This window comes from Podarcis bocagei (genome assembly GCF_964188305.1).
Source record: "Podarcis bocagei genome assembly, chromosome: W".
NCBI lineage: Eukaryota > Metazoa > Chordata > Lepidosauria > Squamata > Lacertidae > Podarcis > Podarcis bocagei.
Window position 1 is genome coordinate 63477049 of NC_138131.1, and position 23976 is coordinate 63501024.

At 52.0% G+C, this 23976-nt stretch overlaps 1 pseudogene across 1 annotated transcript in view; it reads left to right on the forward strand.

The window, feature by feature from the left end:
• LOC308578205 (protein CIMAP1C-like) overlaps positions 1 to 23976 on the forward strand; it is a 797869-nt pseudogene that overhangs the window by 12995 nt on the left and 760898 nt on the right. The window contains exons 3-4 of the transcript in view: positions 986 to 1096; positions 1717 to 1830. The product of the transcript in view is annotated as a protein CIMAP1C-like (transcript). The remainder of the gene's footprint in view (positions 1 to 985; positions 1097 to 1716; positions 1831 to 23976) is intronic.

Here is a 23976-nt window from a genome sequence, read left to right on the forward strand (position 1 = left end):
TCAGGGCAGCTAACAACAATAAAATAATACAACATTCTAAAATCATTTCATTATAAAATTTATTCAAATCAAATTGATGGCAACCATTGGGCTAGAGTTCTGTGAAGATTGCCAAAGGAGGGAGTCAGGCTAATAATATTTTTTTTCTTTTGTTTTCCTTTTCCTGTGGCTGGTATGTCACCACTGCTGTTGTCCTACCAGGGTAACGCTTGTTTAAAGGGGATGAAGGAAGGGGGTTGGGAAAGTACAGGCAGAGCATAGGTGGTTGAGTAAAATGGGAAATCTTCTCTGGCTTGAATTATAGTCCGAGCCACAGAAGAATTCAGGTGCCTTGTAATGCTCACTTCCTATTGCAATGCAAATATCCTGGCCCAAGGCTAGCGAGATTTTACCAGAGGGAGAAGAAAAGTATGTTGTGGGACTTCCATCAGCCCCAGCCAGTCTGGTTCAGTGGTCAGAGATGATGGGAGTTGCAGTGCAGCAACACCTGGAGATCAAACACATCCATTCTTAAGGAAATTAGCCCTGAGTGCTCACTGGAAGGACAGATTGTGAAGCTGAGGCTCCAATACTTTGGCCACCTCATGAGAAGACTCCCTGGAAAAGACCCTGATGTTGGGAAAGATGGAGGGCACAAGGAGAAGGGGACGACGGAGGATGAGATGGTTGGACAGTGTTCTCGAAGCTACAAACATGAGTCTGATCAAACTGCGGGAGGCAGTGGAAGACAGGAGTGCCCAGCATGCTCTGGTCCATGGGGTCACGAAGAGTCGGACACGACTAAACTACTAAACAACAACAACAACAACACCTAGAGAGCTGTAGCTCCAAAACCCAATATATTATTCAATATATTATTCAACACAATATATTATTCCATTTTGCCCTTTTACCCAGTGTGGCAGCTCATAATCTGCAAATGCTAATGGTTCCGGGTTGTCTTCCCATTATTTTATTCCTCCCCCCCCTTGTGGTTCTCTTGCAGGGCCAGGACCTGGGAAGTATGGTAGGTAGCCTCTCACTGGCATTAAGGACCATGACTTCACCAAGTATGCTGAGCCAGCCTACACAATGCGTGTGAAATCCAGTGAAAGATGTAAGATGCTGACAAGTTAGGTTCTGTGTTATTTGGGTTTTCCCAACAGCATTAACTGACCCACAGGGTGAAGCTGGCTAAACAACTGTTAAATTTGCTGGCAAAACATTTGAACAGAGATTGACAACCTGTGTTTTTGGGACTCTCTAATTATCGGGGCCACAGTTGATGGGACCTGGGTGATCCATGATCAAGAGCTGGGTGGCTTTCCAAAGTTTCCATTCCAACTGGATCAATGGCACTGCATGTAGGGGGCTAATGTAGTTGTTTCTTGACTACAACTCCCATCAGCCCCAGTCAGCATGGTCAAGAATGATAGGAGTTGTAGTCCAGCAAGGGCTGGAGGGTCTTATACTGCTGATTATTATGGTTGCACAAAAATCAGGGTTCTCAGTTGTACAGCTGTGGACCTTAGTGGGAAGAGGATGATCTACACTTAAGCCATGTTGAAGGATAACAGGAATGGAGGTGCAGGGGGGCGGAGCTTAACATATTCACTGCTATCTAGCTAGTGGGTGCCTTTAATTGATATCGGATAGGAAGTCAGTCATTGCAACCAAGCTAAATAGCTCAGAATCCACACCATGCCTCATGCAGACAATTCTTCTTTCCTTTGCAAGTGATCTCGATCACGGAGAGTCCTGGGCCCTGCTACTATGTGGACCCAAGCATTTCCCGTCTAGGGATATGGAGACCAGTTTCATTCCGCATGGTGCAAGAGAGAAAGCGGGCATGTAAGTTGAAAGATGAGAGATACTATGATGGTCAAGATGGGGCTGGAGTGGCATCTGTGCAATTTTGTGATGAAAATGTTTCTTTCTCACCTTGTGCAAAGAAGGCTTGTTGGTCAATCCCTGAACATGAAAGAGAGGGAATGAAAAAGAATGAGTGTGAGTGAATGAGCAGGTGTGTTATGCATGAAAATGGATGTGTGGGAGCATTATGTGTGGAGCTGTGGTCTTAAACCACTGAGTCTCTTGGGCTTGCTGAGCAGAAGGTTGGTGGTTCGAATCCCTGAGACAGGGTGAGCTCCTGTTGCTCTGTTCCAGCTTCTGCCAATCTCGCAGCTTGAAAGCATACCTGTGCAAGTGGATAAATAGGTACTGCTCCAGGGGGAAGGTAAACGGCATTTCCATGCACTCTGGCTTCTATCACAGTGTCCCGGTGCACCAGAATGCTGGCCACATGACCCAGAAAGCTGTCTGCTCCTTCAGCCTGAAGTGAGATGAGCGCCACACTGCATAGACGCCTTTGACTATGTATGTAAGGTCCTTTACCTTACATTTACCTTTTACCTGCATGCATGTGGATTTGTGTATGAATGACAGAGAGCAGGGGTAGACTTTGGTAATACGGTTTTCTAAGTGAGGACAAAATTTGGCACTTCCCCCAATATATTTTATTTCCACAGTAATTCCTTTTGGTACAGTTGCTTTTTAATGGGGTTTCTCAGTAGGTACCCACATGAATATAAGTATTAATTATTACTATTATTATTACTATTATTATTGCTACTACCAATATTATTATTACTATTATTATTATTTTATGCCCCCTTGGCTCAGCACCCTGAGCAGGGGAACAGCCTGCACTGCCCTAGATCTGGCACTACAGAGAGAAGCATATGAAAAAGAGACAGGTGGCCTCACCCTCTTTTTTTATCAGCCACACTCACTGTTTGTCCCAGCCCCACTGGTTTGCAGGCCCTGGAAGGTTGACTGCATGGGAGTGTTGTCCATAGGCTGTAAAAGTTTATTCACTCTTTGATAAAAAAAATATTTCTGAGTAGGGGGTGTCAAGAACCAGACAGGAAAACCAGCTATGTACAGAGACCTTACCTAAGTGGGCTGTTTGATGTGGGAGATTGTCTGGGGTGATATCAAAGTGTAGTTTAAAAGTGTCTGTGACGCCCATCCATCCCTCCATTCATTCCATGTGTGTGTGTGATCCCTATTGCTTTCCAGCTATTGGCCTTGACCGAGTGGGGCTGCTCTGGATAAAGGGGCATTCAAGGAACTGGGGGAAATATAGTTTTCCTGATTGGTGTTCCACCAAGTCAACTGGGTTGAAAAACACTTTTTACCATTAGGGTGTCTAAGTGTCCTACTTTACAGAGGGCAGTCCTCTAGCCAAAGGGTTCTTCCATGTGCTATATATATCAATAGTAACACCTTGAACCTGGCCTGGTAGCAAATCAGCAGCCAGTGCAGATCTTTGAGCACAGGTGTTATATGCTGACAAGGTCTCACTCCTGCCAGCAATCATGTTGCAGCATTCTGGTCAATCACGCTGGAAGTCTCATCTTCCTGATGCCAAGGGACCATAAGATGTTGAGCATGTGGCTGATGAACGGACAGAAAGGAGAGCCACCAAAAACAGCATAAGGGAAAACAAGAGGGTCATGTTGCTTTAGAGTCATAATCTAGGAAGTAGTCTGGAGGGTACCTATGGAATTAACAGTAAATGACAGTGAATTGCAAGGGAAGATGTCATGGAAGAGATTAATAGCAGTGCACTCTTAACTCCACAGGTGATGAACTTAGTTGGAAAGGCTGCTAGAAGAGGAGATTGGAGGACAATGCCATGATTTTTAAAAGTGGGGGGGATTTTCAGTCAAGGCAAGGAGGATAGTGCCTCTTCCTCCAACATCCTCAAAAGCACAACAGTTTACAAATGATTCAGCTTAAGAACAAATAGAATTCTCAAATTTAGAGAGAGAAAGAGAGAGAGAATATGCAAGGCTTGTCATCTACAAGGAGGAGCAGAGTATTGTAGCAAATACATGGGGAATGCTTTTCCCTTTCGTTTGAGAAACATCAATGGAAGTTTGGGATCTACTAATAGATCAATAAGTGGGGTTTTTTTACTCCTAACATTAGCAAGTAAAACAGCAACTTAAAAAACAAACAAACCCTGCATGGCAGATTGCTCCTTCTCTTTAAGCCTCAATGTTTCTCACCTGTCAGATTTTACATCCATCATTCCTGCCTCCTCCTGTGCTCCTGTAGGATATGATGTATCTGTTACGATATAGAAGCAATGCGGCCGCGAGCTGGTAGCTTGAAAGCAAAACATAATGGGAATGTTGGGACTGTTCCGTGGGAAACAGAGGGACAGTCAATTAACAGTGCAGAGAGCACCGGAATTAGCTGAGAGCGTAATATGAGCTGTACAGGAAGTACAGGTGGAGTTTGTCTCTCGGCTGTTGGAGTTTGAAGAGAGCAGTCGTGTTTTTCTGTAACGCTGCAAAGACAGAAATAAAGGCATGTAAATACGTTTCTGTCTATCTCTTTCCCCTGCCTGGGGGGGGGGGCAGGAAAGAGGGGGGGGTGTTCTTCTCACGCTGAGAAGGATCGCCTATCACGACCTAGCCTGTATCCTGCTGGGGAATGCAGACAGGGAGGTCATCAGGAGATCAAGCCGGGTGCCTAGAGAGTTGCCAGTTTCTCCTAATAAAGGCTTGATTCCCAACATCTGGTAGCAGAGGATGGTTTTGATCCATGAAAGCAACAAGAGAGGTTGATGGAGCGTACTTCATCCTCTGCAAGGAGATAAGGAAGATATGGTAGCGTGCGGATGGAAGCACCGGAGGAGGTGTTTTTGCTGAGCAACGGAACCCCTAAGGTATGCTAATTTTATGGCTGTGAGAGTGAACGCGAATTGAGACATTCTTCGGTTCACTGAGTGTCTGCTTTTGGATGAAACCAGCACTGAAAGAGAGCCACATATTTCGCATACCTGAGTCTTGATAAGCCTGGAATGTCCAGTTGCTAAGCAACGAAACGTCAGTAAAGTGGAAAGTTACCGGCCAACAACGGAAGAGGGGCTGGGACTGTGAGAGGCTGGTAAACAGCGTTTGTTTTGTCTAATATCTCACTGCTCTTGAAAGGACTTTCAAAACAGCCTGTGTTTAACTGCCAAGTGAGGCAGTAAACAGCCAATAGACTCTTGGAATTTTACAGGCTCGAGAGTGAGAGCTGAGGCTTGGATTCAAAATGGATGCCAAGAAGGGAGGAGGCTTACCTTACCCACCTCCACTGACTAATGACAATTATTCCTCATGGTCTGTAAAGATGAAAGCCCTGCTTCAGAATCAGAGGATTTTTGGGGTGATTGAAAACCCCATCCCTGCTGCACCAACGCCAGGTTGGAATTCACAGAATGTGAGAGCCAGGACGGCCATAATTCTGTGTATCTCAGATGATCAACTCGTGCATATTCAGAATTTGCAATGCGCGCGTGAGATTTGGCAAACGCTGCTGTCAGGGGTTCAGGAGCAGAGGCACAGGAAAGGGAGGAAACAGAGAGCGAGGGGGAGGAATCCGGAGGTAATATGAGCGATGACAGCGGCCCGAGATCTCTGAGTCTTTCCAGTGAATCGGAAGATTCACAGAAAGGGGCGCCAGTGGTCAGAGCAAGGGGGGCGCCTAGGGGGACACCCCAGGTAGAAGGGACCAGAGGGGACTCAGAGAGCAGCAGTTGGAAATCGGGACCAGCTTCCCCACCAGAGCGCAGTAGGGGGGAGGGGTCCCAGGTATCGGGATCTGGCGGCTCGCCGCAAGCGGGAGGGCAGGAGTTAGGATTGGCCACACCTCCATCGGGGAGCAAGGAAACGGTCAAGAGGAAGGTTGAAGGCTGCGCGCGCGCGCCAAGTTCAAATGCACAGGAAGCCCGCCGCAAGGAGGGAGAAGAGTCGGGGGGGTCAGCGTCAGAAGAGTCCAGGAAGGAAGAGACCACGGGGGGTAGAGGGACCCAGAGGAGAAAGGAAAGACGGAAGAGGTGGAGTAAGGCTAGAGTATTAAGTTGGTGTACAGGAGGCGGAGACTCAGACGGAGCTTCGCCGGTCTAGCTTCTAAGACGTAGAGCTGCGCGCTGCGGCTTGAAAATGGAAACTGTAGCTCAATAAAGAAGTTTGTACAATACTGCCGGCTAGCGTGCTCCTCTGTGAGCTGGGACCTGGAAGCGGCTCTGACAGCTGCGTAGAATACATCAAAGAGATGCTGGTTCTTCAGCGTTGCTGCATTTTGAAAAGCTGACCAATCTAAGGCTAGTGCCAGATGAAGATGTACAAGCGCATCTGACAGAGATGAAATTCTTACGCCAGCAGATGGCGGAATGCAATTTCCCTCTACAGGAAGACATATTCTGCTTCATGATTATTAACAGCCTTAATCGGACTTATGCTGCTGCATCGTGAGTGTCGGAGAAGGCCTCTCCCTCCTCAGGCTCATTCCATCCGGCCTAGGGGGCGGGGCCCAGGCTCACCTTCGCCACAGCCTTAAGAGGCCTCATTGAGGCCTGGGACATCGCTGCTGCTGCATCGTGAGTGCTGGAGAAGGCCTCTCCCTCCTCAGGCTCACTCCATCCGGCCTAGGGGGCGGGGCCCAGGCTCACCTTCGCCACAGCTTTAAGAGGCCTCATTGGGGTCTGGGACATCGCTGCTGCTGCATCGGAGTGTCGGAGAAGGCCTCTCCCTCCTCAGGCTCACTCCATCCGGCCTAGGGGGCGGGGCCCAGGCTCACCTTCGCCACAGCTTTAAGAGGCCTCATTGGGGTCTGGGACATCGCTGCTGCTGCATCGGAGTGTCGGAGAAGGCCTCTCCCTCCTCAGGCTCACTCCATCCGGCCTAGGGGGCGGGGCCCAGGCTCACCTTCGCCACAGCTTTAAGAGGCCTCATTGGGGTCTGGGACATCGCTGCTGCTGCATCGGAGTGTCGGAGAAGGCCTCTCCCTCCTCAGGCTCACTCCATCCGGCCTAGGGGGCGGGGCCCAGGCTCACCTTCGCCACAGCCTTAAGAGGCCTCATTGAGGCCTGGGACATCGCTGCTGCTGCATCGTGAGTGTCGGAGAAGGCCTCTCCCTCCTCAGGCTCACTCCATCCGGCCTAGGGGGCGGGGCCCAGGCTCACCTTCGCCACAGCTTTAAGAGGCCTCATTGAGGCCTGGGACATCGCTGCTGCTGCATCGGAGTGTCGGAGAAGGCCTCTCCCTCCTCAGGCTCACTCCATCCGGCCTAGGGGGCGGGGCCCAGGCTCACCTTCGCCACAGCTTTAAGAGGCCTCATTGGGGTCTGGGACATCGCTGCTGCTGCATCGGAGTGTCGGAGAAGGCCTCTCCCTCCTCAGGCTCACTCCATCCGGCCTAGGGGGCGGGGCCCAGGCTCACCTTCGCCACAGCCTTAAGAGGCCTCATTGAGGCCTGGGACATCGCTGCTGCTGCATCGTGAGTGTTGGAGAAGGCCTCTCCCTCCTCAGGCTCACTCCATCCGGCCTAGGGGGCGGGGCCCAGGCTCACCTTCGCCACAGCTTTAAGAGGCCTCATTGGGGTCTGGGACATCGCTGCTGCTGCATCGGAGTGTCGGAGAAGGCCTCTCCCTCCTCAGGCTCACTCCATCCGGCCTAGGGGGCGGGGCCCAGGCTCACCTTCGCCACAGCCTTAAGAGGCCTCATTGAGGCCTGGGACATCGCTGCTGCTGCATCCTGAGTGTCGGAGAAGGCCTCTCCCTCCTCAGGCTCACTCCATCCGGCCTAGGGGGCGGGGCCCAGGCTCACCTTCGCCACAGCTTTAAGAGGCCTCATTGAGGCCTGGGACATCGCTGCTGCTGCATCGGAGTGTCGGAGAAGGCCTCTCCCTCCTCAGGCTCACTCCATCCGGCCTAGGGGGCGGGGCCCAGGCTCACCTTCGCCACAGCTTTAAGAGGCCTCATTGGGGTCTGGGACATCTCTGCTGCTGCATCGGAGTGTCGGAGAAGGCCTCTCCCTCCTCAGGCTCACTCCATCCGGCCTAGGGGGCGGGGCCCAGGCTCACCTTCGCCACAGCTTTAAGAGGCCTCATTGGGGTCTGGGACATCGCTGCTGCTGCATTGGAGTGTCGAAGAAGGCCTCTCCCTCCTCAGGCTCACTCCATCCGGCCTAGGGGGCGGGGCCCAGGCTCACCTTCGCCACAGCCTTAAGAGGCCTCATTGAGGCCTGGGACATCGCTGCTGCTGCATCGTGAGTGTCGGAGAAGGCCTCTCTTTTTTTTTTTTTTTTATAAAATTTTTATTGGTTTTTCAGAATTTTTAAAGACAAACAAACACAGAAAGAACAAACATACATGTATAAATTCATAACATATTTTCATAAACCTCTTTTCTGGGACTTCCCCATACCTCCCCTTTCTGCATCCCAATGTCCAAAGTTTTGTAGCAACTCCCAATTGTTACTTTTCAACCTCTGTCATCTTAGTCCTCTCTATGTTCTGATCTTATATCACTGTATCCCTTTGTTTCTAAAAACCACAGCACATTAACATTCATTAAGTTTATAGTAGTCCTTAAGGTAACTTTTAAATTTTCTCCATTCTTCTTCCACCGTCTCTTTTCGTTGGTCACGGATTCTGCCTGTCATCTCAGCCAATGTCATATAGTCCATCACTTTCATCTGCCATTCTTCCAGAGTGGGTAAATCTTGTGTCTTCCAATACTTTGCGATGAGGATTCTTGCTGCTGTTGTAGCATACATAAAGAAAGTTCGGTCCTTCTTCGACACCAATTGGCCGACAATGCCCAGGAGAAAGGCCTCTGGCTTTTTAGGAAAAGTACATTTAAGTACCTTTTTCATTTCATTATAGATCTTTTCCCAAAAAGCCTTAATCTTCGGGCATGTCCACCAAAGGTGGTAGAAGGTACCTTCAGTCTCTTTACATTTCCAACATTTGTTATCGGGCAAATGATAAATTTTTGCCAGCTTGACTGGGGTCATGTACCACCTGTACACCATTTTCATAATGTTTTCCTTTAAGGCATTACATGCCGTAAATTTAATACCGGTGTTCCATAACCATTCCCAGTCATCTGACATAATGTTATGACCAACATCCTGTGCCCATTTAATCATGGCTGATTTGACTGTTTCCTCCTGTGTATTCCATTTCAGCAACAAATTATACATTCTGGATAAATTCTTAGTATTAGGTTCTAGCAGTTCAGTTTCTAATTTTGATTTTTCCATCTGGAAACCAATTTTCCTGTCCTGTTTGAAAAATTCCACTATTTGATGATACTGAAACCAATTTTGTACCTTATGCTTCAGTTTCTCATAGCTTTGCAATCTCAACTTATCTCCATCTTGTTCCAAAATTTCCCAATACTTCGGCCATCCGACCTCCATATTGAGTTTCTTCACTGCTTTGGCCTCCACTGGTGAGACCCATCTAGGGGTTTTGTTTTCCAAAAGGTCTTTGTATCTTCTCCAAACATTAAACAATGCTTTTCTAACAATGTGATTCTTGAAAATACTGTTAACTTTATCATACCATAAATATGCGTGCCAACCAAAAGAGTTGTTGAAACCTTCCAGATCTAAGATGTCTGTATTTTCGAGGAGCATCCATTCTTTCAGCCAGCAAAATGCTGCTGCCTCATAGTACAATTTCAAGTCCGGCAGGGCAAATCCCCCTCTTTCCTTCGCATCTGTCAGTATTTTAAATTTAATTCTGGGCTTTTTGCCCTGCCAGACAAATTTTGAAATATCTTTCTGCCACCTCTTAAAACATTCCATCTTATCCAGGATCTGCAAGGTCTGAAACAAAAATAACATTCTAGGCAATACATTCATTTTAATCACAGCGATTCGGCCTAGCATTGACAGTTTCAAATTTGACCAAATTTCTAGGTCTTTTTTAATTTCCGACCAACATTTTTCATAGTTATCTTTATACAAATTCACATTTTTTGATGTCAAATAGACCCCTAGATATTTCACCTTCTTGACCAGTGTCAACCCTGTCTCCTCTTGGAACTTCTCCTTTTCTGCATCTGTTAGATTTTTGCCTAAGACTTTGGTTTTTTGTTTATTCAGCTTGAATCCAGCTACCTGGCCAAACTGTTGTATTATTTCTAACACCTTTTTCGTACTAGCGTTTGGCTCTTGCAAAGTCAATACTAGGTCATCTGCAAACGCTCTTAACTTGTAATGTTTAGCTCCGACCTGGACACCCTTGACCTGCTGGTCTTCCCTTATCATATTCAGCAACACCTCCAGGACTGAAATAAAAAGTAATGGGGAGATTGGACACCCTTGTCGTGTTCCTTTCTCTATCTTAAGTTCCTCCGTCACTACATTATTTACAATCAATTTAGCTTTTTGTTCAGAATATATTGCAGCCATACCATTCTCAAAACCTTTACCTACCCCCATCCCCTGAAGATTCTTTAACATAAAGCTCCAGGAAATATTATCAAAGGCTTTCTCCGCGTCCACAAAGATCAATACTGCTTTGGTGTTTATATTCACCTCTAGCTTTTCCAAAATGTCTATCACATTTCTAACATTGTCTGCCAGGTGTCTTTTAGGGAGAAAGCCTGCCTGGTCCCTATGAATCTTCTCCATCAACACTCTTTTAAGTCTTTTTGCCAAAATGTCTGCAAAAATTTTGTAATCCACATTGAGTAAAGATATTGGGCGGTAGTTCTTCAATTGAGTCTTTTCAGTCTCTGTCTTTGGTATGAGTGAAATATATGCTTCTTTCCACGATTCAGGTGCCCTTTTTCCCTCAAGGATCTCATTACAGACTTCTTTCAGTGGTTGAATCAACCATTCCTTCAGTGATTTGTAGTATCTTGAAGTCAGCCCATCTGGTCCTGGAGATTTGCCTAGTTGCATATTCTGAATGGCAGCCTCTATCTCTTGCTCTGATATTCTCTGGTTCAAATCAATCTTGTTTTGATGAGAGATTTTTTGTAATCCAAATTTTCCAAGGAATTTGTCTATATCTTCTTCATTTTGCGGGCCTTGGGTATAAAGTTTTTTAAAATAGCCTAAGAAACAGTTTCTAATCTCATTAGGTTTAGATATGTTCTTTCCATCCACTTCTAGACTTGTGACTGTATTTAATTTCTGCCTTTTCTTCAATTGCCATGCCAGAAGTTTACCACATTTGTTTGCCGATTCGAATGTCTTTTGCTTCATCTGTTTTATCTTCCATTCAATCTCTAGGTTCATCAATTCCATATATTGTGACTGATATAGCTTAATCTCTCTCGGAGAAGGCCTCTCCCTCCTCAGGCTCACTCCATCCAGCCTAAGGGGCGGGGCCCAGGCTCACCTTCGCCACAGCTTTAAGAGGCCTCATTGAGGCCTGGGACATCGCTGCTGCTGCATCAGAGTGTCGAAGAAGGCCTCTCCCTCCTCAGGCTCACTCCATCCAGCCTAAGGGGCGGGGCCCAGGCTCACCTTCGCCACAGCCTTAAGAGGCCTCATTGAGGCCTGGGACATCGCTGCTGCTGCATCGTGAGTGTCGGAGAGGGCCTCTCCCTCCTCAGGCTCACTCCATCCAGCCTAAGGGGCGGGGCCCAGGCTCACCTTCGCCACAGCTTTAAGAGGCCTCATTGAGGCCTGGGACATCGCTGCTGCTGCATCAGAGTGTCGAAGAAGGCCTCTCCCTCCTCAGGCTCACTCCATCCAGCCTAAGGGGCGGGGCCCAGGCTCACCTTCGCCACAGCCTTAAGAGGCCTCATTGAGGCCTGGGACATCGCTGCTGCTGCATCGTGAGTGTCGGAGAAGGCCTCTCCCTCCTCAGGCTCACTCCATCCGGCCTAGGGGGCGGGGCCCAGGCTCACCTTCGCCACAGCCTTAAGAGGCCTCATTGGGGTCTGGGACATCGCTGCTGCTGCATCGGAGTGTCGGAGAAGGCCTCTCCCTCCTCAGGCTCACTCCATCCGGCCTAGGGGGCGGGGCCCAGGCTCACCTTCGCCACAGCCTTAAGAGGCCTCATTGGGGTCTGGGACATCGCTGCTGCTGCATCGGAGTGTCGGAGAAGGCCTCTCCCTCCTCAGGCTCACTCCATCCGGCCTAGGGGGCGGGGCCCAGGCTCACCTTCGCCACAGCCTTAAGAGGCCTCATTGGGGTCTGGGACATCGCTGCTGCTGCATCGGAGTGTCGGAGAAGGCCTCTCCCTCCTCAGGCTCACTCCATCCGGCCTAGGGGGCGGGGCCCAGGCTCACCTTCGCCACAGCTTTAAGAGGCCTCATTGGGGTCTGGGACATAGCTGCTGCTGCATCGGAGTGTCGGAGAAGGCCTCTCCCTCCTCAGGCTCACTCCATCCGGCCTAGGGGGCGGGGCCCAGGCTCACCTTCGCCACAGCCTTAAGAGGCCTCATTGGGGTCTGGGGCATCGCTGCTGCTGCATCGGAGTGTCAGAGAAGGCCTCTCCCTCCTCAGGCTCACTCCATCCGGCCTAGGGGGCGGGGCCCAGGCTCACCTTCGCCACAGCTTTAAGAGGCCTCATTGGGGTCTGGGACATCGCTGCTGCTGCATCGGAGTGTCGGAGAAGGCGTCTCCCTCCTCAGGCTCACTCCATCCGGCCTAGGGGGCGGGGCCCAGGCTCACCTTCGCCACAGCTTTAAGAGGCCTCATTGGGGTCTGGGACATCGCTGCTGCTGCATCGGAGTGTCGGAGAAGGCCTCTCCCTCCTCAGGCTCATTCCCATCCAGCCTAGGGGGCAGGGCCCAGGCTCACCTTCGCCACAGCGTTAAGAGGCCTCATTGGGGTCTGGGACATCCCTGCTGCTGCATCGTGAGTGTTGGAGAAGGCCTCTCCCTCCTCAGGCTCACTCCATCCGGCCTAGGGGGCGGGGCCCAGGCTCACCCCCGTAATAGCTTTAAGGACACTGGTGCTGCTGCAGCAAATGTTGAAGATGTTTATATATATTTTAAGGTGTTTTAAAGGTGTTTTTATTGTTTACTTTGTTGTACCACCGTGAATGGTGGTTTTTATCTATGTATTTTTGTTTGTTCCGTCTTGTTTTGTTTTTGGGGTTGGACATCGAGTGGGGTGGGGATTGGTTTTGTTTGGGCATAATTGTTTTGGTTGTTTTGTTTTCTAATTTGTAAATGGAGGTTAGTATGAGGCTTGGGATTGCTACCGTGGAGGGGCGAGGGAGGTATGGAGGTGGGGGCAGATGTTATAGGCGAAGGGGATTGAGATACGGATATGCTCGTACCCCTTCCAATCTGCGCCCCATCCCGAGGGACGAGGGTAGGGTGAGCAAGGATTACTCACCTCCTTCACTGGTGTTGTGCAATGCCAGGTCTATAGGCAACAAAACCGCTACCCTGCGAGATTTCTTTACCTCGCAGGGGGTTGACCTGGCTTGTGTGATGGAGACCTGGGTGCGCGAAGGGGTAACTGTTACCTTACGAGAGATGGCGCCCCCGGGTTTCTCCGTCCTCCACCAGTCACGGACTGTGGGCCGGGGGGGAGGGGTGGCAGTATTAATCCGGGAAGATTGACAGGAAAATTGGTTTCCAGGTGGAAAAATCAAAACTAGAAACCGAACTGTTAGAACCCAATACTAAGAACTTATCTAGAATGTATAATTTGTTGCTGAAATGGAGTACACAGGATGAAACAGTTAAATCGGCTATGATTAAGTGGGCACAGGATGTCGGACATAACATTATGTCAGCTGACTGGGAATGGTTATGGAACACCGGTATTAAATTTACGGCATGTAATGCCTTAAAGGAAAACATTATGAAAATGGTTTATAGGTGGTACATGACTCCAGTCAAGCTGGCAAAAATTTATCATTTGCCCGATAACAAATGTTGGAAATGTAAAGAGACTGAAGGTACCTTCTACCACCTTTGGTGGACATGCCCGAAGATTAAGGCCTTCTGGGAAATGATTTATAATGAAATGAAAAAGGTACCGTATTTTGCGCCCCATAAGACGCTCCGGCCCATAAGACGCACCTAGTTTTTTGGGGGGGAAATAAAGAAAAAAAAATTTATTTCCCCCCCCCAGGTGCGGGGCTGGAAGAACCAGGTCGGGGAACAGAGGGAAGGCACGCTCTGCCTCCCCGCTGTCCCCCGAGCTTGTGGGGCTGGCGATGGGGAGAAGTGCACCAGTCCCGGGAGGGCAGGCAGCTCTGCCCTGCCATCCTGAGCGGGGCAGGACTTAGCGCACCGCTCGGGATGGCGGCGTAGACCCGCCTGCAGTCCCGGGAGGGCAGGCAGCTCTGTGCCGCCATCCCGAGCGGGGCAGGACTTAGCGCACCGCTCGGGATGGCGGCGTAGACCCGCCTGCAGTCCCGGGAGGGCAGGCAGCTCTGCCCCGCCATCCCGAGCGGGGCAGGACTTAGCGCACCGCTCGGGATGGCGGCGTAGACCCGCCTGCAGTCCCGCGACGGCAGGCAGCTCTGTGCCGCCATCCCGAGCGGAGCAGGACTTAGCGCACCGCTCGGGATGGCGGCGTAGACCCGCCTGCAGTCCCGGGAGGGCAGGCAGCTCTGTGCCGCCATCCCGAGCGGGGCAGGACTTAGCGCACCGCTCGGGATGGCGGCGTAGACCCGCCTGCAGTCCCGCGAAGGCAGGCAGCTCTGTGCCGCCATCCCGAGCGGGGCAGGACTTAGCGCACCGCTCGGGATGGCGGCGTAGACCCGCCTGCAGTCCCGCGACGGCAGGCAGCTCTGTGCCGCCATCCCGAGCGGGGCAGGACTTAGCGCACCGCTCGGGATGGCGGCGTAGACCCGCCTGCAGTCCCGGGAGGGCAGGCAGCTCTGTGCCGCCATCCCGAGCGGGGCAGGACTTAGCGCACCGCTCGGGATGGCGGCGTAGACCCGCCTGCAGTCCCGCGAAGGCAGGCAGCTCTGTGCCGCCATCCCGAGCGGGGCAGGACTTAGCGCACCGCTCGGGATGGCGGCGTAGACCCGCCTGCAGTCCCGCGACGGCAGGCAGCTCTGTGCCGCCATCCCGAGCGGTGCAGGACTTAGCGCACCGCTCGGGATGGCGGCGTAGACCCGCCTGCAGTTCCGGGAGGGCAGGCAGCTCTGTGCCGCCATCCCGAGCGGGGCAGGACTTAGCGCACCGCTCGGGATGGCGGCGTAGACCCGCCTGCAGTCCCGCGAAGGCAGGCAGCTCTGTGCCGCCATCCCGAGCGGGGCAGGACTTAGCGCACCGCTCGGGATGGCGGCGTAGACCCGCCTGCAGTCCCGCGACGGCAGGCAGCTCTGTGCCGCCATCCCGAGCGGAGCAGGACTTAGCGCACCGCTCGGGATGGCGGCGTAGACCCGCCTGCAGTCCCGGGAGGGCAGGCAGCTCTGTGCCGCCATCCCGAGCGGGGCAGGACTTAGCGCACCGCTCGGGATGGCGGCGTAGACCCGCCTGCAGTCCCGCGAAGGCAGGCAGCTCTGTGCCGCCATCCCGAGCGGGGCAGGACTTAGCGCACCGCTCGGGATGGCGGCGTAGACCCGCCTGCAGTCCCGCGACGGCAGGCAGCTCTGTGCCGCCATCCCGAGCGGGGCAGGACTTAGCGCACCGCTCGGGATGGCGGCGTAGACCCGCCTGCAGTCCCGCGAAGGCAGGCAGCTCTGTGCCGCCATCCCGAGCGGGGCAGGACTTAGCGCACCGCTCGGGATGGCGGCGTAGACCCGCCTGCAGTCCCGCGACGGCAGGCAGCTCTGTGCCGCCATCCCGAGCGGTGCAGGACTTAGCGCACCGCTCGGGATGGCGGCGTAGACCCGCCTGCAGTTCCGGGAGGGCAGGCAGCTCTGTGCCGCCATCCCGAGCGGGGCAGGACTTAGCGCACCGCTCGGGATGGCGGCGTAGACCCGCCTGCAGTCCCGCGAAGGCAGGCAGCTCTGTGCCGCCATCCCGAGCGGGGCAGGACTTAGCGCACCGCTCGGGATGGCGGCGTAGACCCGCCTGCAGTCCCGCGACGGCAGGCAGCTCTGTGCCGCCATCCCGAGCGGGGCAGGACTTAGCGCACCGCTCGGGATGGCGGCGTAGACCCGCCTGCAGTCCCGCGAAGGCAGGCAGCTCTGTGCCGCCATCCCGAGCGGGGCAGGACTTAGCGCACCGCTCGGGATGGCGGCGTAGACCCGCCTGCAGTCCCGCGACGGCAGGCAGCTCTGTGCCGCCATCCCGAGCGGTGCAGGACTTAGCGCACCGCTCGGGATGGCGGCGTAGACCCGCCTGCAGTTCCGGGAGGGCAGGCAGCTCTGTGCCGCCATCCCGAGCGGGGCAGGACTTAGCGCACCGCTCGGGATGGCGGCGTAGACCCGCCTGCAGTCCCGCGAAGGCAGGCAGCTCTGTGCCGCCATCCCGAGCGGGGCAGGACTTAGCGCACCGCTCGGGATGGCGGCGTAGACCCGCCTGCAGTCCCGCGAAGGCAGGCAGCTCTGTGCCGCCTTCCCGAGCGGGGCAGGACTTAGCGCACCGCTCGGGATGGCGGCGTAGACCCGCCTGCAGTCCCGGGAGGGCAGGCAGCTCTGCCCCGCCATCCCGAGCGGGGCAGGACTTAGCGCACCGCTCGGGATGGCGGCGTAGACCCGCCTGCAGTCCCGCGACGGCAGGCAGCTCTGTGCCGCCATCCCGAGCGGGGCGGGACTTAGCGCACCGCTCGGGATGGCGGTGTAGACCCGCCTGCAGTCCCGCGACGGCAGGCAGCTCTGTGCCGCCATCCCGAGCGGGGCAGGACTTAGCGCACCGCTCGGGATGGCGGCGTAGACCCGGGATTGCAGGCAGCTCTGCACAACCCTCGGAGCCGGTCTCCCAAGGGTTGCGCAGAGCTTCCTGAAGCCTGGGGAGCGAGAGGGGTCGGTGCGCACCGACCCCCCTCGCTCTCCAGGCTTCAGCGAAAGCCTGCATTCGCCCCATAAGACGCAGGCACATTTCCCCTTCATTTTTGGAGGGGAAAAAGTGCGTCTTATGGGGCGAAAAATACGGTACTTAAATGTACTTTCCCTAAAAAACCAGAGGCCTTTCTCTTGGGCATTGTTGGCCAACTGGTGTCAAAGAAGGATAGAACTTTTTTTATGTACGCTACAACAGCAGCAAGAATACTCATCGCAAAGTATTGGAAGACACAAGATCTACCCACTCTGGAAGAATGGCAGATTAAAGTGATGGACTATATGACATTGGCCGAGATGACAGGCAGAATCCGTGACCAACGAAAAGAGACGGTGGAAGAAGAATGGAGGAAATTTAAAAGTTATCTTAAGGACTACTATAAACTTAATGAATGTTAAAATGTTATGGTTTACAGAAACAAAGGGGTACAGTGATATAAGGCCAGAATACAAAGAGGACTAAGATGACAGAGGTTGGAAAGTAACAATTGGGAGTTGCTGTGAGACTATGGACATTGGGATGTAGAAAGGGGGGGTATGGGGAAGTCCAAGAAAAGAGGTTTATGAAAATATGTTTGAAATTATACGTGTATGTTTGTCTTTTTAAGTGTTTGTTTGTTCTTTAAAAACTTTGTAAAACCAATAAAAATTTTATAAAAAAAAAAAATAATAATCCGGGAAGATTGTTCTTTCAGGGCTCTACCATCGCCATTGATCCCTGGCATTGAATGTGTTGGCCTAGTGTGGGGCTCCGAGGAGAGCTTGGCTGTCTGGCTGGTGTACCGGCCACCTAGCGTACCAGCAGCCACCCTGTCAGGCCTGTTGGAGGCGGTGGCCGGCTGGGCCTTGGAGTTCCCTAACCTATTGGTATTGGGAGACTTCAACTTCCACGCTGATGCCACTCCCTCCTCACAGGCTCTGGACCTGGTGTCTTCCATGGCGACACTAGGGCTCTCCCAGTTTGTTTCGGGCCCCACACATCAAGCAGGCCACACGCTGGATTTGATCTTTGGCGCCGGTATAGATGTGATCATGTCTCCTTCGATGAAGGTGCCATGGTCTGATCACTATGCTCTGAAAGCCAGGATTGATGTTCCACCCCCACCCTGCTTAGGTGGCGAGCCGATTTGGGCTCGCCCGCAGAGGCTGATGGACCCTGATAGATTCCGTCAAGCCTTGCGGGACCTTTCTCCCCCTGGCGACTCATTGACTGAGCTTGTTGAGGGCTGGAATACCCAGCTCCTGGCAGCCATCGATGAGATTGCACCTAAGCGCCCTCTACGACCCCGCAGAAACCGGGCTCCCTGGTTTACCGAGGAGCTCCGGAAAATGAAGCGGGACCTCAGACGGCTAGAGCGAGTATGGCGGGGTGCCCGTGACGGAGCCTCAAGAACATCTTATAGGGTTTTTATGAAAACCTATGAGATGGCAGTGAAGGCCGCTAAGACGTCTTACTTCTCGGCTTGCATTGCATCCGCTAGCTCTCGCCCGGCGCAATTATTTAGTATAATTCGGTCTTTAACATCCCTTGAAGGACAGCCAAATTTAAATAACAATCTGACACACAGCTGTGAGGCATTTGCAAGCTTTTTTGCGGAGAAGGTCCTGTTGCTCCGCCATGACCTCCCTGCCAATTTGGATACAATAAAGGAACTGGAGGCCCCTCGACTGTCCTCGGGTCCAGTATTGGACCACTTTGACCGGATATCTCCAGCCGATGTGGACAGATTCCTCCAAGCTGGAAAGCCCACCACCTGTCCTCTTGACCCGTGCCCGTCATGGCTGATTAGAGCGTGTCCAGACGAGGTGCGGGCCCCCCTGGGGGATATCATCAATTTGTCCCTTGGCACCGGGATATTCCCAGGGGAACTGAAGGAGGCGGTGGTGCGTCCGCTCTTAAAGAAAACATCATTAGATCCCTCAAATCTATCCAATTACCGCCCGGTCTCGAATCTTCCATTCCTGGGTAAGGTGATTGAGAGAGCGGTTGCTGAACAGCTTGGTAGGTTTCTGGATGAAACATCTGCTTTGGATCCATTCCAGTCCAGCTTCCGCGCTGGTCATGGGACCAAGACGGCTCTGGTCGCCCTAACAGATGATCTCCGCAGGCAGCTGGATCGAGGCGGGTCGGGGCTGCTGATTCTTCTAGATCTGTCAGCAGCCTTTGACATGGTTGATCACGAACTCCTGGACCACCGCCTTGCCGACGTGGGGATCCAGGGCACAGTCCTTCAATGGCTGCGCTCGTTTCTCTCTGGTCGGGGACAGAGGGTGGCGCTTGGGGGGGAATTGTCATCGCGCCACTCCTTGGTGTGTGGAGTGCCTCAGGGTGCAATTCTCTCCCCTGAAGCGTCAGGCAAAAGTCGCACCAAGTCCCAGGTGAAACCTGCAAAAGACTTCCGGTCAGCACCAGCGACAAATAGCGGATTCCCTCTGAGCTCCGGAGGGAATCGGCTCCACGGGGACAGGGTCTGACCGCTGCGGCGAAGCGGGACCCGAAGAAATCTCAGGCGGGGAAGCCTGAGAACTTGGAGACTCGGCGGGCTCCGTTTGCGCCCCCCTTTTTAAAGGCTCCGGAACGGAAAGGGGGTGTGTGGCGCGGAGAGCGCTGATTTCTTTCTGGACAATTGGAAGCTAAAGCAACTACCCGTGAGTAGGAGTAAGCAAGTAATTGGAAGAAAAATTTAGTTAATTTGGCACCGAAACGGGAAAGGCACAAACAGGAAGTCTGCCTCTTCCGACTTGTAAATAGATTAAAGTAAAGAGACTGTAAAGCTGTAACCCTGAAAGACGACTTTTAAAGGTCAAATCCAGCACCAAAAAAGACGACTCCCCTCCGGTTTGCAGGAGTGGAGGGGGGAGAACCGAGCATTATTTTACCTGCAAGAAAAGAGGGTGTAAATATATTTCTGCTGTCTCGGAAATCTGGGAACGGACTGCCTATGACAGGGAAGGTCGACCAGTGGGAAGAATTGTCTGCATGTTAAGGGTAAAGAATATTGACACTTTGAGAAAGATACAGTGTTTATAGATCTGCCTTTGACTATAAAGTAACTTTTTAGAGACACTGAAACTTTTCTAAAAGCATTGAAACTCTGGCTTTTGAGGGATATTGGAACTTTTAAGAACTATACTTGTTTTTAACAGTTGCATAGTGAAGTTGGAAGGGTGTCCCCCTAGAGGAGACTACGTTGTAACAACTATTTTGTCATCAAGTTACCAAGCTCTGGAAAATTACTTTGCAAAACAAACTCACCAAGCGTGTGACTGACCTTGGGCTTGTTATGGCAGATGGGAAAGGGAAGATAGAGCTGGTGAGTGGCATACAGGATAAAACTACCAGATCCGGCAGACAATACAAGACTGATATTACTTTTCAGAGAAGGGCCTCAACATCCGGAGCGGCAGGCACAGTAGGAGCTGCTGCTTCGCAAGTAAAATCAAAAGCTATGTCATCTGAAGAGCTATTGGCTCAGGCACTTGGCAAAATTGATGCATCTTTGGAAAAATTAGCCAAACAGGTTGCAGAGACAAATAAACAAGTAGCTGGGGCCTCAGCAAAAATAGATTTGAACACTCCAAGTATTAATGAACTGGGGAACAAGGTGAACTCCAATACACAGTCCATTGAAAAACTATTAGAGGAATCGGCCTCGACTCGACAGATTGCAGAGGAAGCTAAGGATATTGCAACTGCTGTTCAAGAGAAGATACCACCGGTATATAAGAAATTAGAGGATCACGACCTGACACTGTCTATGATTGAATTACAAAGAAAGGAGAGAAACCTAAGAATTAGAGCAGTACCTGAAAGTGAGAAAGACAACTTGATAGACTTACTTACAAAGGAATTCACAGACTTTTGGCAACAAGACCTGGGGAAAGATGAATTCAAATGGTGAGTGCATTTAGACTCAGCAAAAGACAAGGAAAGAACAGAGCAAGAGATTGTTTGATCACCTTAAGAACAAAAGAAGAAAGAGATAAAATCTTGAATCTGCACTACCAAAGAACCTTGGAAATTGAAGACTCATTTGTTGAGTCCTTCAAGGATATACCTAAACACATTTTGGATATAAGGGCTTATTATAAAGATCTTGTCGGCCTACTTAGAAGAAATAAAATACTCTTCAGGTGGGAATTTCCCCAAGGTTTATCTTTTAAATACAAAGGAAGGAAAATAAGAATAAGGACAGTGTCAGGGAACTGCCATCAGAGCATCAGGTGGTGGAGGGACTCAGGCAGGATGAAAGAGACTCAACTGCTGAAGCAGGGACCAGCAGGGGGAGGAGTGGGTCTCTGAGGGAATGCGAGCAGGAGGGAGGGCTCAGGGAGGCTTCCAGCGAGAACAGTGGGGAGGTATCGGAGTCTCCCATAGGGAGACCCATACCTCGCAGGAAACTGTCACGCCGTGAGTCCAGGAGACGCGTTTCCGTTAAGGAACTTCTTTGCTGGAAACGCTTCCGCAGACAGCCACTGTCGGACTCTACTAGTGACTAGAGCAGACATGTCTGAGGAGCTCCGTCACACACGGAGGTTTGTGGGGGCGCACAAACTCTGAGGGAGCACGTTTTCACGCACAAGCAGTTAATCAAACCCTCACAGCAGTCCGACAGTCTTTGTACGCTGCCTGTGCAAGAGAAGGCATCATGAGCGAACCAACCGGAACCGGAGGAGCAGGGGCTGGAGCTGGTCCAAGCTTGGAAGATAGATACCGAGCGTTGGAGGTTCAACTGGCCCTGCAGACGGCGAGGCTGGAGGAGAGAAGGGCTCAGGATGCAGACAAGAAGGGGAGAGCCACTCAATTCCCCAGAAAGGTACCAGGATTGGTGCAGAAATTTGGGGGGGACCCCAAGGACTACCATGCTTTTAGGACAGAGATGCAATATGCCCTTAATGTGCAGTTCGATGAGTTCCCTGATGAGGAATCGCGAGTTGCTTTTGTAATTGGGCATCTTGAGAAAGGGGCTAGAGACTGGGTTCGACTCCTAATGGCAACGCACAATGACATACTAAAGGACACAATGAAGTTCTTTCGTGCAATGGATATCATGTTTTCCAGCGATATTGAGGAAGGGGTGGTGCGCAGACAGCTAATGGCTTGTAAGCAGGGGAGTCGATCTGTCCGTGAATATTGGACTGAGTTTACCATGCTGATTCACAGACTGAGTTGGGATTTATCGGCGGCACCCGTTCAAATGCTATTTGAAGAAGGTCTTTCTTCGGGGGTGAAAGACGAGCTGGCACGGAGCCCCAGGGCGGAGTCTATGGATCAGCTGACCAAATCTGCGCTGACCATAGGAGCGCGGCAGGAGGCAAGAGCCTTGGAGAGGCGGGAAGGGAGAGGGGAACGTTGGAAGGAGTTCCGCATTCCAGACATTCCTGAGCCAGCTTTCCCGCCGGCAGAGCCGATGGAAATCGGAACAGCGCGCGCGCGCGCATTTTCAAAAACCAGCGAGGGAGCTAAGAAGGAGGGAAAGGGCCCCCGGAAATGCTATCTCTGCCAACAGCCAGGCCACTTTGCCAGAGTCTGCCCCCAGAGGAAGGAATGGCAAGGGATGGTGGGAGCTGTTGAGGGGGGAGAAGAAGGGGGAGCGGAGCAGGTAAAAGCCAACGCCTGGTTGCCACAATTGGGGCACTGCAGCCAGGCCAAAGAGCAGTGAAAGTGCCCGTGCCAGAAGCTCCTCGACCTGCTCTAGTGATTGAAGTGTCGCTAGAGCTGCAGAATGGGCACCCCCTAAAAATAAAGGCGCTATTGGACTCAGGCAGCTCCTGCAATTTTATGAGCAAGGAGTTTGCTGCTGAACACCAGATACAGACCATCCCTTTAAGCAACCCCCTGCAGGTGACCACGATTGATGGCAGGGAGTTGTTGGGAGGAGGAGTCCGCTTGCAGACTATCCCAATGATAATGAGGGTGGCAAGGCACACAGAACTGATAGCGTTTAATGTGGCCACCCTGGGAGGCGCTCCCATTATTTTGGGAATGAGCTGGCTAGCTCTACATGATCCGCTGGTTGGCTGGCATCAAAGAGTGGTGTCCTTTGGTTCAGCACATTGCCTAGAACACTGCAAAGGGGAGAAGGGTTCAGTAGGGGCCCAAGCCACCCTAGCAGGGACTGAAGTAATGGGGAAGGTGAAGGTACCACCACAGTATGCAGATCTCAGCGACGTGTTCAGCGAGAAGGAAGCTGACCAACTACCACCTCATAGACCCTTTGATTGTCAGATCAATTTACTCCCTGGAGCACAGCTTCCCGTGGGCAAGTTGTATGCCATGTCAGACAGGGAAATGCAGGAGTTGCGAGGGTTCATTGACAAGAACCTGAAGAGAGGCTTCATCAGAGAGTCCAAAGCAGCAGGGGGGAGCCCAGTGTTCTTTGTGGACAAAAAAAATGCGGACAAGCCGAGACTTGTATGTGATTTTAGGCGGCTGAATGCAGTGACTGAACCGGTGGCGTTCCCTATGCCCAGAATTGATGATATTTTGACCATGGTGAGGAAGGGAAAGATTTTCACAAAGCTGGATCTAAGGGGGGCGTACAACCTGATACGCATAAGGAAAGGGGATGAATGGAAAACCACCATGTTTACCCCTTTGGGGGCGTTTGAATACCTCGTTATGCCATTTGGATTACAAGCAGGCTCCGCGTGTTTTCAATCTTTTATGAACCACGTGCTGGGCCCTTTGCTCTACAAGAATTGCGTTGCCTTTCTAGATGATGTGTTGGTGTATTCTGAGAATGAGGAGCAACATGTGAGAGACGTCAGAGAAGTGTTGAGCAGACTGCAAGCCAACAGGCTGTGGGTCAAACTGGAGAAGTGTCGGTTCCATACCAAGGAGGTGGAATTCCTGGGGTACCGCCTGTCAGACAAGGGATTGGCCATGGATCCCGGCAAGGTACAGGCAGTGCTGGAATGGAAAACACCCAAAACCAAGAAGGATGTGCAGAGGTTCCTAGGGTTTGGAAACTTTTATCGTAAGTTCATCCGCAACTTCGCCCATCTGACGGCGCCCATCACTGACTGTCTCAGCAGTAAGAAGAAGTTTGTATGGACGGCGGAGGCGGAGCGAGCGTTTGAGGAACTGAAAAGGGCCTTCGCCTCTGAAGAACAACTTCTGCATGTGGATTTACGAAAGAAGCTAAGGGTTGAAACAGACGCATCTGACAGAGCCATAGGGGCGGTGCTTCTTCTGCAGCCGGGGAAGGAGGAGTCGGAGTGGCGTCCGTGTGCCTTCTTCTCGCGGAAGCTGAACAAATCCGAGA